Here is a 13,715-nt window from a genome sequence, read left to right as displayed (position 1 = left end):
CTCAGAGCTGGGGTTTCTACCAATGGAGTTAATATAGGTAACTGAAGGGGCTGGGTGCTCAGAGCTGGGGGTCCTACCCATGGGGCACAGGCCCTGCACTTCTGTAATGACTTCTTTTTTAAAAAAAGTTTTATTGTGAATCATGTGATAGTTTACACAGGAGAACATTAGCTTTACATACGTGATAGTTTACATAGGAGAACATTATCTTTACATCCATCCTATCATATTTCGTTTCATTGCAATGATTACATTCCCCTGCATGCATCATCAAACAACCAAAGGGTACACCCCCGCATGCCTGCACCCCCAGTGGTCAGCACTCATTCCCTCTTCCTCCCTGAGTCCACGTCATCGTCTCTGCCTCCATCTCTGGAGTCACTGATTCTCTGGGTAGGGTCCCACACTTCGCTTTTCTCCCTTGATGGTTCCAGTGACCTCAGCTCCTGGACCGCAAGGTCAACCACTCCCCTACTCTTTCAGTAACTACAGGAAAAGTTGGTTCTCTGTGTCCGTGCAAGGCTCTTCCAGCCCATTCACTGAATCACTGAACTTTCTTCTTTCCAGCCTTTGCCTCTGAGAACAAAGATGTTGCTTCTTTTCAGGTCTCAGAGCCCTCCGGCCAGCTTTCATGTGTCACCACAGGCAGACCATCAAAGCCCAGATGGACAACATTGAGGATTCTGATGAGGAATGGACACCTAGGCAGCAAGGTGAGGACAGCAGGATTTCAAAGGGTCAGGTTTCAGCCACTTCCCAGCAGTTAACAAGAGTTTGTTCACACACAGAATAATGTTCAGGAAACAAGCAAAATGCAAAGGCTACATACAGTGCGAAGCCATTTATCAAAAACTTTATAATGTCTAAGAAATAACCCTGCTGCCATTGACTTGATCCCAATGCATAGGGATCCTGCTATGTAGGGTTTCAAAGACTGTAAATCCTTTTAGTTTTCGTTTCATTGTAATGATGACAAGCCCTCCATGCATCATCTTTTAGCAGTATTCTATTCCCTCTGTTTTGGGTGCTTTTTTTTTTAATGTACACAAAAACACTCAGGAATATATAATCATTTAAACAACCAAAGGGCACATTCTGCACGCCTGTTTCCTGGCCACTAGAACACAGCCTTTCTCTTTCCCGAGTCTAGGGTCCTCAGCTGCTCCCTCTCTCCATGTCCTCATCTCTGGTGTCACTGTTTCTATGGATGGGTCAAGACTATAAATCTTTTCAGGAGCAGAAAGTCTCCTCTTTCTTCTGAGGAGTCACTGGTGGGTTTGAACCACCAACTTTGTGGTTAGCAGTCCAGTGCTTATCCTACAGTGTCATCAGTACTCTCTGTGTAAGATAAATAGTATGTTATTGTAACTTTAGAAAGTGGGTTTACAGTTTAATTATCAATGTAACTGTAACTTTGGTTAATTATCATGTTCAGCAAAAACAGTCTCCTTCAAATATAAGATGATAAATTTTAAATATCAAAAAATTATAGAGAATTTTTGGAAAACACTACCCACTACCATTTAGTGAGACCCCAACATTCTGCTACAACTACTTCAGATCTTTCTATTACTATTTAAAAATGTAAAAAACTAACCAAGAAACAGGCAAGCTACCTGTCAGCTCTCCCTCCTTTGCTAGTAGTGACAACTATTCTGTATTTGGTATTTCTATCCACATTTAGATTGTACTATATTTATGAATGTAGCTACAGTAACATATGCTCTCACAGTTATTGTAGTTATAGTGTTTAAATAGCAGGCATCTTCTAGCTTTCCCCAGAGGTATTGATGCTGACATCTTGATTTTTCCCACAGCCCCTTCCCCTTCATTGTCATGTATGCCCCTCTCCCTACTGCCACCTCCCCTATGACATAGGCTATATTTTATAATGAATGCATATATAACAATGTAGATTTTATACATGTATTACCTAGATTTTATACACATATGCTGTTATAGTATATGTTTTGTAGCTACAGTAATAAATACATAAAAATCTAAATGTGGATTATTGTTAGGTGTCATCGAGTTGGTACCAACTCATAGCGACCTTCTGCCCTAACAGAACAAAACACTGTCTGGGCCTGCACCAAACTCACCATCATTGGTACACTTGAACCCATTGCTGCTACCACTGTGCCACTCGATCTCATTGGGGGTCTTCCTCTTTTTTGCTGACCCTCCACTTTACCAAGCATGATGTCCTTCTCCAGGGACAGGTCCCTTCTGAGAACATGTCCAAAGTCTGAGAAATGAAGTCTGGCCATAATGGTTTCTAAGGAGCATTCGGGCTGGACTTCTTCCAGCACAGATTGATTTGTTAGTAGCGTAGTGGTTACGAATCGGGCTGCGAACCGTAAGGTCAGCGGTTCAAAACTACCAGCCGCTCCGCGGGAGAAAGATGAGGCTTTCTACTCCCGTAAAGATTTACACCCTCGGAAACCCTGTACAGGGTCGCTATGGGTCGGACCCGACTCGATGGCACTTAACAACAACAACATAGTGCTCATAATGTGGATACAAATAGAACATTCAGAATCATTGTCATAGAGAACGAGGAGGCTGACAGGTGACAGAGCTGGAACTTGGTCAGTTTTTGATTTTTAAGTAGAAAAATCTAAAGCAGTTCTTACAGAATGTTGAAGTCACACTGTGTTTGGGTTTTCCCAGCACAATTCTCCATGCTTTTCTTTATGCTTAAAATTTATCATATTTTTAAAGGAGATTGTTTTTGCTAAACATTGGTAATTAGTCAATTAATTAAACTGTAAAATCATTTTCTAATGCTAATTTTATAGCAGTCATAGTTGCTGCTGTTGTTGTTGTTGTTAAGTGCCATAGAATCGGGTTCTGACCCATAGTGACTCTGTTTAGGGTTTCCAAGTAGCAGCTGGTGAACTTGAACCAACGGCCTCCCGGTTTTAACCAACAGCACCACACCAGGACTCTGTAGTCATAGTTACTGGATTAAATGTTATACAAGAGAAAATAATTAACACATGAAAGTGCTCTAAAAAGTTTGTGGAAATAATTCAATTATCTTTTTTTTAAGTTTTGTGATTTGAATGATAGTTTACATGGGAGTACATAGGTTTTACACTCATCATTTCATTGTAATGATTACAATCACTTCCATGCATCATCATTCAAAAGTATTTGCTTCTGTTCCCTCTGGGTTTTTTTCTTGGAGGGATGGGGGATGTACACAAAAACACTCAGGATTATATAATCATTTACACAACCAAAGATGCATCCTGTAAACCAGCCTCATGCCACCAGCACACAACCTTTCTCTTTCCATGAGTCTAGAGTCCTCAGCTGCTCCCTCTCTCCATGTCCTCATTGCTGCCTACATCTCTGGTGTCGCTGCTTCTCTGGATAGGGTCCTGCATTTTCTCATGCTTTTCTCCCTTAATGGTCCTAGGGTCCTTTGTACCTGGACTGTAAGATTAACTACTCCCCACTTTTGTTACAAAATTTCTACCTTTACAGTTGTGACCGTTGCAAGTAGTCATAACAATTACTCACTATTGAATCATAAGAATCTATCCCCATCTCCTTTGACCAGACCCATCTAGATAAGATGAAAACTATTCAGTGGGGATTCTGCCTTCCCCCTCACACTCTGAAGCTAAACTCCCTCTTGAAAACTTCATGCCTTTATGTTTGTTGTTGTTGTTAAGTACTGCTGAGTAGGTTCCAACCCATAGCGACCCTGTAATACGGTTTCCAAGGAGCAGATGGTGAGCTTGAACCACCAACCATGCAGTTCAAATGCTATCTGGTGCATTAACCCACAGTGCAACACCATGACTCCTTTATAGTCCCCTTCCCCCCATTTTAGGTAGCCAATGTTTAACTTGTCTGTCCCTATCAATCCTGTATACAGAGAGGATAGGATTGATACTTAATGTGAAGACTCCTTCCCTCTCAGTTGGTATGTTGAGCTACTACATCCATAAGTATAGGTCAAGTTCATCAAATTGTAGCAATTTACATGTTTCCTTTATCAAAAATTGTTTTTAGTTAGTTTTTTAAAATACATATAAGGAATACTTTAAGTGCAGAAGATGAACCAGCAATAAGGATTAAAATAGTTTTAAAAACCAGTTAATCTTCACAGATAAAGATATCCCTCACAGTTTTTCTGTCCTAACCAATAGGTCTTCAGGTCAAACCTCTGGAAACCCTACACAGACAGAACGAATCAACAGCACTCAACAACCCAATTAAAATAATCACTGTAGTCTATTAATCTAAATCCTGTTAAAATACTTAACCTGCTCTATTGCTTTAAAGACATTTACCTAGTTTTAATAATTTAAGAAGAAAATAAATAAATGTAAGGAATATTTTAGGTGCATAAGGTGAATCAGCAATAAGGAAGAAAATATTTTAAGAAACCAATTAGTCCTTAATTAATGATACTGAAAAAAAAAAAAGTTCAAATCACCTTTGTATAATTCTTGAACTCTCCATGTGCTAGTTCATAATTCTCTGTCACTATGTGAGCATCTTCAAAGTCTGGAAACATTCTCCAAGCAAAATTAATTCTGATTTCTTATTACCTTCTAGTCAAACATCCTTGGGTGGCCTTCAGGGTGAAGCAGAGGAAACAGCAAAAGGTGAGTATCCATGGATGCTGTAGACAAGAACACCTTCCTCCTGGTGCCAGGCTCATGTAAGAGCAGAAGCACGTCCAGAGACCCAGGACTGCTGTCTCCGTCTCTTGCTTACTCCAGGGCACAGTCCCACACCATCACCATCTTCTTAGTGTCAACAGCAACAGAGCTAACTCTAGCTAGTTTCTTTCCACAGTATTCCAGAACATCTTTAAACATAAATAAATTTACTAGAATCTTATCACCCACTGCACTACACCAGGACTCAAATTAGAATCACAGGCTTCAATTAATGGCACTTCAGAAATCATTTTCAAATCACCCTTGGTCTCAACAAGCCTGTGACGTAGGTACTTTAAGATGACTATTTTTTAGATGAGGAAATAGGTGTAGACATGTTCAGTTACACACTTAAGATGGAAGTATCAGTGGGAGTAGAGTCCAATCCAAAACACTTAGTTGTCCATTAATATTTGCACACATTTTAAAGTTCTTGATGTCTTCTCCAAGGTACAGCTGATAATTCAAACTTCAGGCCTTCTCTGTTGTGCTAAAGTGCTTGTCGTGAGATCTTAAGTAAGAGAAGCTTACCTATACCTGGTTTCCTTATCATTCCATCACAGCAAATATAAGGGTGGTTTGTATGGTGGGTGGTTCCAGAAGAGGGAGACAGTTCTCTATCCTCAGGGGTTCTGCTTAAGAAATGGAAGCAACTTCCCAGCCCCTGATGCTTGAGAAGAATCAGACAATGACTTATGGATGTCTGTGTATCTACTATTTGGTGGAAACTTATCCTTCTGGATCTGATTTCCAATGTTCATTCCTACAGGAGGAAGTACCAGCTAGCTCTTCTCTAGACTTTGAATAAGCCCTTCCCCTATGGTCTCCGTTTCCATTTAGGTGGCCTGCTGCTCTGCACTAAGGACTCTGGAAGTTTTCTCTTTCTCTGATTCTTCTCAGAAGTCATAGGCCCAGCTCAGGGTCCCTGAGGGACTCCTGAATGTTTTCTGAATGAGTGATTGCACAGTATCCAATTCAACTAAGAGTAGAAGGGTAGTAATACTGAGGATAATACCTGTGAGTTTGATTTCAACTGTGTAGGTGGTTGAGGAGGTAAATTTTATAGCACAACTGTAGAAGACAGAGTTCATAGTCTCATATCTAGAGTTACAAAATCCCTTGATGAGCATTATTACATTAAATGTTTGTTACAACCTTAGGATTTATACATGAAGGCACTAAAAGAAAGATCAAGATGGTAAACCCTTATTCAGCACAATTGGTACTGTAACCAATTTATTTAATTCTGATATTCCAATACTTTGTAACCCCAAAGTAAATATTCTTCCAAAGTTTCAACTTTTAGCATGACTCTCCCTGTTGTCTCAATATGTGCCTGCAGCCGTGTTCTCTTCCCAGGCATGTTTCACCATTCTCTTTTCCACTGTATTCTGTCCACTTTGTAGTTTTCTACTTTTTACCTCCCATCAAATGTCCAGTGGTTTATATAAGATTCTGTAAGCCCACATCTCCTCTCACAGGCCTTGTTGATTCTCAGATAATCTCCAAAACCCTTATACTTCCCTCACTAGCACTTACACAGAGACATTTCAGAGACAGTTGAAGGGAAAGCATCTGAAGATGTAGATTCTGGTGTGGGATTCACTATCCTCTTCCCTCAGGTACCTCATGGTTGTTGAAGCTCTAGCTAAGCTCATGAATGTGGAAACGTCACAGCACTAACAGAAAGCACGTCCTTTAACATATGCTTCTCATATTAAAGGAAACACCCAGGATGCCACTAAGTAATGAATGTAGTTTGAAGGAATTATCAAGAACTGCAATTCTGGGGAGCACAACTGACTCAGAGCAGCCCCAGAAGCTGGCATCACCTCCTCAGGAACCAGGTACCTCTGATCAGCACTCAACACACAAACTGGGTAAGCAAAAATAACTGGGGACTCATTTCTACAGCTCCTCCACCAAGGTTCATGAGCGTGGTCTACGTGCCTGGGTTTAAGCTGGAAGCTTTAAACTGGAAGTTGGGTGCAGTATTAAATGTAATTAATTCAAAGTCATATACTGTGGGAAAATCTTTGAAATTCTCTGAGGTCCAGATTCCTAATGTGCAAAATAAGGACAAAGATACAGAGCTCATATATTGTTTAAAAACATTGCATAAAATATAAAGGAGCTGACACAGGCCAAATGTCCCATAAATTCATCTGTGATGTTAGCCCTAAACCTTCTTCAGTGTTTTTGCCTTCCTTCTCTCAATGCCTAACTCAACAAACATTTTTCAGAATCAGCAATGTGTGATGAACCTTTTTCTAAGTAGAAAGGTTGGGACACTAACCCTGAAAATGGGAGGAGCTGGAACAGGTAGTTGTGTTATATATATCTGTAGTCAGTGTGTGTGTGTGTAATCTCTGAATTGACATTTAGGGGGACGTCACATTCTGTGGAAAGACAGTGATGATTTCGTGAGAGGAGACCTCACACTGTGCACCACTCCAACTTGGCCACCTGTCTTTTCTTCACCTTAGAGCCCAGGAGAAAAGAGGTGGAGGTGAAGATATACAGCCTGCAAGATAGGAAGGGCCTCACATGCCAGGAGATTGGGGAGCCTCAGGATGACGACTACCTTTGTAATTGACCCTCCAACCCCCAGTAGAAGGCTTAGGTCCTAGACCTTCCCTAATTACTTGGAGTCCAGAAGCGAGGTCTGGGCTCTTTCTGCAACTGCTCAGGATGTCCAGAATTCTGTTTTACCCTTCCTGTGTCCATCCGCAACCCTGCTGCTCTCTCATCTAGATAGTGATAAGTGTTAGATTATGTCCCAGCCTGTATGCTAATCCCCACTGCTCCATCCTCCTATTGTGACAAGTGTCCACATATGTTCTATCCTTTACCCTAATCTGTACTCTTCCTTTCTCCAGATTGTGAGATGTGTCAAAACTTCTTCATTGACACTTGTGCAGTTCACGGGGCCCCGACATTTGGAAAGGACAGTCCCATGGACAAGGGACACCCCAATCGCTCAACCCTCACTCTGCCCCCTGGGCTGAGAATTGGGCCATCCAGCATCCCTGAGGCTGGGCTGGGAGTCTGGAACGAGGGGTATGAACTGCCCCGAGGCCTGCACTTTGGTCCCTATGAAGGCACGGTGACAGAAGACAGGGAGGCAGCCAACAACGGCTATTCCTGGCTGGTGAGAAGCACTTACCTCACCCATGTCCTTGTCCCTCACCTCCCTCTGTGCCTTGGTAGAATGAGCTAGGATACCCTGGAGTCTTAGGCTAGCTGTGTGCAGACTAGGACAGAGATAAAGAAGGCTCCTTGCTCTACTGACTGACAATCCAGGTAGACATGTAGATAGATGCCCACAAAGAGTCAGCTCATGAGCCAACAAACGGATGGTTGAACAAAACACTGAAGGGAGTACATGAAATCCTGTTTATTAACCCAGAAGGCCTGATTTTTTCTGAAACTCAGATCACCAAGGGGAGGAACTGCTATGAATATGTGGATGGAAAGGATGAAGCTTGGGCCAACTGGATGAGGTGATCTCAGAGGGGTTTGACAGAAGAGAGGGAATGAGTCTCAAAACCCAGGTCTGCGTCCTTTTCCTCATGCTATGCTCAGTGGATTTTGCTCCCTCTGTACTTTTTTCTTTGTAGATCTCTCTTTCATGTCTTGATGGCTAAGATCCTGACTAAGTAAGAGAAACCTACCTATACCTGATTTCTGTACAATGTCATCACATGCAAATATAAGGGTGATTTGTATGGTGGGTGGTCCCATGAGAAGAGGGAGATAGGTCTCTACCCTCAGGGACTCTGCTTAAGAAATGGAAGCAAATCCTGCCCCAGGAGCAATTAGAACTAAGAAGATGAAAACCTGTGTCTTGTATGTATGAACTGTGTCCTGTATGTGTAACCTGTATCCTGTATGTATATCCTGTGTCCTGTATGTGTAACCTGTGCCCTGTATGTGTAACCTGTGTCCTGCATGTGTAACCTGTGTCCTATATGTATATCCTGTGTCCTGTATGTATAACCTGTGTCAGACAAGACCACAGGAACACACTAAGGGTGCTCAGCTCACAGGCACTGACTCACACCTCATCTCTCTCATCCATATAGATTCTGTGCTTGTCTCACAATGTTCAGGCCCATGTCCTTATGGAGGGACTAAGGGACTTAGTGGAGACAGACAGTAAACAGGGTGTTGTAGGAATATGTAACTATGATTTTCATATTTCTCGAGAACAACATAGTGCCTACCTAACCTAAACAAGGGAATCTGGAATCTCCTCAGACCTGTGAGATTAAAGAGTGCTTGGAAGTCCGCAGGGGGTGGCTCATGATCCAGCTCCTCTCCAATGAGATCTATTGGGGTACAGAAAGAGTATGAACTAAGACAAGGGGACCTCCACAATTCTGTGGGAATCCCAAGAGTATGCATAATATTTAGGTTAGGTGTGGGAGTACTAGAGAAAGAGATCTCAGAGGCATCGAAGCTTGAGCTGAGTGTTAAATGGCGTACAGTTATTGACCATAAATACATAAAGCACATCACCAAGTGTCCAGTTTGTGGCATTAAATACAAATTAATTTGGAGTTTAGAGATGCAGCTCATGTTTATGGCCAATCAGTGTAGAGGTAAGTCTAGAAGTGGGCTTTGGAACATGGTTGAGTAGGGCAGAGAGGAGGACCCTCGCAAGCTAATCCCATAAACTGGGCATGGGAAGAGGAATTCACATGACATCGTGGACAAGACTGAGGTAGGGATAGGAGGTTTCCCTGAGTAGCAGTGAAGGCAGGGTCAGCATCTGGGCTGGAACATCAGGAAGGATCAGGAGCAGGAACTGACCAACAAGGCATTCACTTTCCCATCCTGTCAACCTCAGGTATGTGAACTGTGCCAGGGATGAAGAGGAACAGAACCTAGTGGCCTTTCAGTACCACAGGCAGATCTACTACCGCACTTGTGGCACCATCCACTCAGGCTGTGAGCTGCTGGTTTGGAATGGAGATGAGTACGGCCAGGAACTAGGCATCATGCGGGGCAGCAGGTGGGAAAAGGAGCTCACTCCAGGGACAGGTGAGAGCCAGAAACCTTTCTTGCAAATGTTTGTGACCAGTCGATAAGTTCAGTGGGGTCCACCAAAACTTAGAGAGATTCAAATCAGGAGCTTCTGAAATTGAGGATTCATTCCATATGTCTTTTACTTTGGAACAACTTTAATAAGTTTAAAATTTTTGTTCTGATTTTATACCTTAATATTTCAGGCACAAAATGTATTATAGCACATGAGTGCTAGCGGGAAAAACAATTCTCAGGCACAGGCCAGCTCCCACCAGGGACGTTCTTGTAGCCCATTTAGCTCTTCGTAATCTCCATATGTTGTCATTTATTCATTCCTTATTTCAGTGAATTGTCATGTGAGTGTTGCTTTGTGCTACACAGAGTCTAGGAACTGGAAATACAGACTGATCAAGGCCTTAGAATGACTGGTCTGGAGCAGGTGATGTGATGGAAACACAGCTTCAAAATACAGACTATAGACACATGCATGTGTCACAGCAGACAGTGGGCATGCACACACATTTCACACCCTGAACAGGCTCACATCATACCACACAGTAAACGCACACATACTTCTATATGCACACTGTGTCACACTAGTGAACATATACACACATCTCACAGCAGACTCTGGACATGCACACTTAGGTGTCACACAGGGCTGTGCTCAATACAGCACAGATCTCAGTGCACAGGAAGGTAGTGTTGCAGAAGACTCAGGACTCCACCCAAAGTCTTCATGAGAAAGTGCACTGAGACATATAAATGCCGTTGGGCAGAGGACTCAGTGAAGGAGCAACATGTACAGCTAGCCAAGGCAGGAAAGAACCAGGGGGTTTGAAAAACAGCCAGCAGACCCCAAGAGAGCAGATGGGGTCAAAGTTGAGGTCAGAGAGACAGAGAAGTAGGACCTGAGATTCACACCACAAAAGTGGGTTTGTCTTGAGTGTGATAAAAGCCCCTGGGGATGATGTTATGTTCTCTGTGCCGAGATGAGGCTTTGGTGAGTCTTTGGAATCAAGATGTGGTTGGGAATCCACTTGGGGCTACTTAAGTGCCAAGATGAGAGGGTGGTGGACAAAGGTGGGAGTTGTCTGAATGACATATAATTTGAAACAGAACTTTCTATTGTATTCCAGCTACAGGAAGGCTGATTGAAGTACCTTGGGTATGAACAGGAAGGACATAGCCTTTCAATTTGTAATTTCTGGAGAACAGGAGAGATATGAATCAACAGGACCCAGTGCCCTGTAGTCAGTGGGCCTGGGCCAACCCTATCTTGTCTAACCCTGAGTCTCACTTCCTGAGAGACAACCAGGCAATGTCTTCATCCACACACTCTCTAATCATTGCTCCACACTGCCTTTCCATGTGGAATCCCTTGGGTTGAGATCCAGTGATTCAGTGGACCCCTCCCCGTCACAGGAAAGGCCACTAGGGAGGTTCCCACCTAAGTCATCATGAGCATCATCCTCAGGAGAAAGAAACAACCGCCTACTCCATATTCATAAGGTTTTCAGTGGCTAAAACATTCAGAAATAGTCCACTTCTCCTTCCTCCTAGTCTGTCTTAGTCTGGAAGCTCAGCTAAAACCTGTCCATTCTAGGTGTATCCTGCTGGGATCATAGCAACACACAAGTCACCACAGTTCGACAAAGTGGTGGTGTTGGTGGTGATGTGCAATGGAGTCCGTTCCAACTCATAGTGACCCTGTACAGGGTTTCAGAGGCTGGTTCTCTTTATGGGAGCAGAAAGCCTCATCTTTCTCCACGGAATGGCTGGTAGTTTCGAACTGCTGACCTTGAGGTTAGCAGTCCAACTCATAACCACTGAGCAGTTTGAAGCTATCAGCCGTTCCATGGGAGAAAATTGAGGCTTTCTGCTCCTGTAAAGATCTACAGGAAAGGCCACTGCAGTTTTAGCTAGGTCAAGAGTGGGATCCCCCCAGTTACTACTAGAAGGTTCCTATTATGGCCACATTCTTGAGAAGACCCTTGATGTGGGTTTCCAGATTGCTGCAATGAACAATAATGGAGTGCAATTTAGGCCTATAAAGGAGGACTCATGTTGACACAGATCCTGTGTTATAGACATATCGTGAATGATTTGGGGAGATCTCCACAAGACAAAGTAGACAGCTTGGTAGCCGTATCTACATCAACTGACTAAAAAACTTTCTCTTCCAGGAGAACCAAAGCCAGAAATTCATCTACATCCCTCCTGCCCTATACAGTCAGAAGCCTTCTACAGTCAGAAATTCCTCAGCCAAAACATGAAGTACAAACACCCGACTCAATCTGCCCCTGGAACAGCTGTGGGAAAACATTTCCAACAACAGGACCGCCATCCAGGGGATGGGAAGAAACAGCATTCTGAACAGCACACTTGGAATGACAAAGCAGAAGTTGTAGAGACAGGATATGAGCCCAAACCCATGTTTGAAAGGACAAGGCAGGAGGGGATTTCAAAGGCCTTTTCCGAACTACCCAAAGGACAAATGGGGAGCTCTAGGGTGGCTAAGAGAATGATGGAGAGAGAGCCCAAGCTAGGCCAGAAAGTGAATGCTGAGGACACAAGCAAATTATTCCTGGGGATAGGAATCTCAGGAATTACAAAAGTCAAGTGTAGGTATTGTGGGCAAGGCTTTAGTTGGAAGTCACTCCTCACTATACATCAGAGGACACACTCAGAAGAAAAGGCCTATGTCTGTGGGGTGTGTGGGCGAGGCTTTAGTCAGAAGTCACACCTCATTATACACAATAGGACACACTCAGGGGAGAAGCCCTATGTCTGCAGGGAGTGTGGGCGAGGCTTTAGTGGGAAGTCAATCCTCATTATACACCAGAGGATACACTCAGGGGAGAAGCCCTATGTCTGTGGGCAGTGTGGGCGAGGCTTTAGTGGGAAGTCACACCTCATAATACACCAGAGATCACACTCAGGGGAGAAGCCTTATATCTGTAGGGCGTGTGGAAGAGGCTTTATTCAGAAGTCACACCTCACTATACATCAGAGGACACACTCAGGGGAGAAGCCCTATGTCTGCGGGGAGTGTGGGCGAGGCTTTATTCAGAAGTCACACCTCATTAGACACCAGAGATCACACTCAGGGGAGAAGCCCTACGTCTGCAAGGAATGTCAGTGAGGCTTTAGTCAGAGGTCACACCTCACTATACACCAGAGGACACACTCAGGGGAGAAGCCCTATGTCTGTGGGGAGTGTGAGCGAGGCTTTAGTCAGAGGTCACACCTCACTATACACCAGAGGACACACTCAGGGAAGAAGCCCTATGTATGCAGGGAGTGTGGACGAGGCTTTAGTCAGAAGTCACAGCTCATTGGACACAGGAGAAGGAAATGCAATCACCATGTACCTCCACCTCCACAGCTCTGAGGGGCTTCAGAGAAATCCTGATAACCCCATTACACTCTGTCAGACTATAAAAAGAGCAGAGTACCTGAACTAATCTTCCACATTCATGTCAAGGGATGAGGTAGAAAAGCCAGTAGGATCCCCAAAGTGTGTTGTTGACTGTGGTTTTCTTTCCCAGCCAGTCCTCTTGCGTGTGCTTTGGCCTTTTGTTGTAATAAATATTGCCTCCAAACACAGCTGTAGCCACCGACCTCATCCCCTCATTGGAGAAGGCACAGAGAGCTCATACTCTCAGACCAAATTTCCACAGCAGCACAGCCATTGAAAATGTGAATCTACAGACTGAGTTTTAAACTTATGGTATGGCACTTAGGCTAAACAGCTGACTGTGAACCACAAGGTTGGTGGTTCAAATCCACCTGCTGTTCCTCAGAAACACTGTACAGGGTCGCTATGAGTCAGAATTGGCTCCATGGCACTTAACAACAGTGTGGTTTAAATGATTGGAGAGAGTAGTCTGGGCCTGTTTAGTCTATCAGGAAAGAGCCCCCTGGTCTCCTGTTCACTCCTGAGACCCCAGGGAGCTCAGTTCTCCAGATCTCCTCAGGGTTCAGCGTCACCAGGAT

At 43.7% G+C, this 13,715-nt stretch overlaps 1 pseudogene; it reads left to right on the top strand.

The window, feature by feature from the left end:
• The window catches only part of LOC102831326, a 14,025-nt pseudogene extending 915 nt beyond the window's left edge, over window positions 1-13,110 (top strand).
• Window positions 13,111-13,715: the final 605 nt, after the last annotated feature.

The sequence above is a fragment of the Chrysochloris asiatica genome, unplaced genomic scaffold (assembly GCF_000296735.1).
Source record: "Chrysochloris asiatica unplaced genomic scaffold, ChrAsi1.0 scaffold00323, whole genome shotgun sequence".
NCBI lineage: Eukaryota > Metazoa > Chordata > Mammalia > Afrosoricida > Chrysochloridae > Chrysochloris > Chrysochloris asiatica.
Note: the sequence above shows the minus strand (reverse complement) of the source record. Positions and strands in the feature narration are given on the sequence as shown.